Here is a 1,944-nt window from a genome sequence, read left to right as displayed (position 1 = left end):
CCTCAAGCCCCCACCCTCTCCAGGCCCCGCCCTCACAAGGCCTCATCCTTTCATAGGCCCCGCCCTCTCACAGGCCCCATCCTCTCAAGGCCCCGCCCCTCAAGCCCCCACACCCAAGGCACTGCTGGGCTCCTCCCACGGGGACCCCAACCCCACAGCCTCCCCAGCCTTCCACATAAAACCTTTCCTGGGACAGCTGAGACTTTGGGGAGACCCCAGCCCACACACACTTAGGCCCCACCGGCGACTCCTGTGGATCTGGAGGGTGCTGCACCCTCTTCCCAAATCTGCACCCAGCGCTTGCCGGTCTATGTCCTGGGGGTACGGCCTTCAGTGCCCGGCATGTGTGTGTGTCGCTGCTCCTCAGTGGCCTCAAGTCTGGGACCATCTCAGGCATCTCTGTCCTTGGCCTTGTCACCTTCATGGTGTAAGACTCTCCTCTTCCCGATTGCAGAGCCCCTAGACCTCTGGGGACTGTCCAGATGAAACCAGAAAAGTCTGTTTATTGCAGAACTGTCACCCCACCTCAGGGCAGTTCATTGATGGGGCTTTCATCGCCACCTCCCACTTTAGACTGCCTCCTGGCCCTTCGGTGTCCTCCTCCCCTCCGCCCCCTCTCGACCCCACTGTGAAAGCAGAGACTGGGTGGCAGTCCTCTGTTCTCGCTGCACCAGGGGTCAGGCTGGGGAGTCGGGCTTAGCATGGTGAAAGTGGATGAGAACAGGAGTTTTTCTTTTGCTGAAACAGCTCTAAGAGATATGACCCACCTGCCATATGGTTCTGTGGTTCACGATGCACAATCGAATGGTTTCTAGTACATTGAGTGATGGAGCCATCACCACAATATAGTTTTATCGAATGTTTTCATTATCTTCAAGGAACCGTGGCTCCGTGGCAGTCACTCCCCCTTCCTCTTCCCTCTACCTCTAAGCAGCCGGGAGTCCACTCTCTGTCCCCGTGGTTTGCCTGTCCTGGACATTTCCCGTAGGTGGAATCAGACACCGTGTGGCCTTGAGTGACTGGCTTTCACTCTCGAGTCTCATCTACATGTGCCAGCACTTCATCAGTTCAGAGCATTCCCCACCCCAGCACGGCGTGTTGAAACGTTCAGGGGGTGGGGAGGGGGCAGTTTAAGCTACAGAATGGTGCTGTTGGCCCTGGTCTCTGATAGGTGTTGCTGGCACCTGAAGGTCCTGCCCACTCAAGAATGAGAGTGGGGAGACTGCCACTACCCTGATGCCATGCCCAATGGCGGGTCTGACCTGGGCTGCCACAGAGCGGGGCGGAAGTGTCGGATCCACACCTGAGTGTCTGTGGGGAGTGGGTGCACAGGGAACGGAAGGCCACTGGGAGGGCGGCAGTGTCATCACTGTGGACCGGATGCCCAGAAGGGGAGCTGTTCCTGGGTGGGGTAGGGGGATGCAGTTTTCCTGGTATGGAGCCCCCTGAGGCTCTGGATTCTTCCTTAACCCTCTTTAGTGGCTGAGTCACTGCATCACCCGCTTTGGACAATAGTGAGCCAGCACTGGATGGCCCAGCTGCCAGGACGTGCTGTGCTCTATTCCTGACCTGTCTTGTGCCCTCCCTGCCTCCCGCCACAGGGGCCGGAAAGGATTCGACATCGCCCTCAACTTGCTGTTCGCCATGGCATTCCTGGCGAGCACATTCTCCATCCTAGCAGTCAGCGAGAGGGCCATCCAAGCCAAGCATGTGCAGTTCGTGAGTGGTGTCCACGTGGCTATTTTCTGGCTCTCGGCTCTGCTGTGGGACCTCCTGTCCTTCCTCATCCCCAGTCTGCTGCTGCTGGTGAGCTGCGTGGCGCTGGGGCCTTTCCCCGCGTCTGGGGTTGGGGGAAGCCCGCAGAATCACCCTGGGCTCCCAGCAGGTGCTGGCGGCTCCACCCCTGCTGCGGGAGGAGGGTGGGAAGGCCCTGGCAGCCCCGCC

Source organism: Bison bison, unplaced genomic scaffold (assembly GCF_000754665.1).
Source record: "Bison bison bison isolate TAMUID 2011002044 unplaced genomic scaffold, Bison_UMD1.0 scf7180017848286, whole genome shotgun sequence".
In the NCBI taxonomy this organism is placed as follows: Eukaryota; Metazoa; Chordata; class Mammalia; order Artiodactyla; family Bovidae; genus Bison; species Bison bison.
This window is presented reverse-complemented; position numbering follows the sequence as displayed.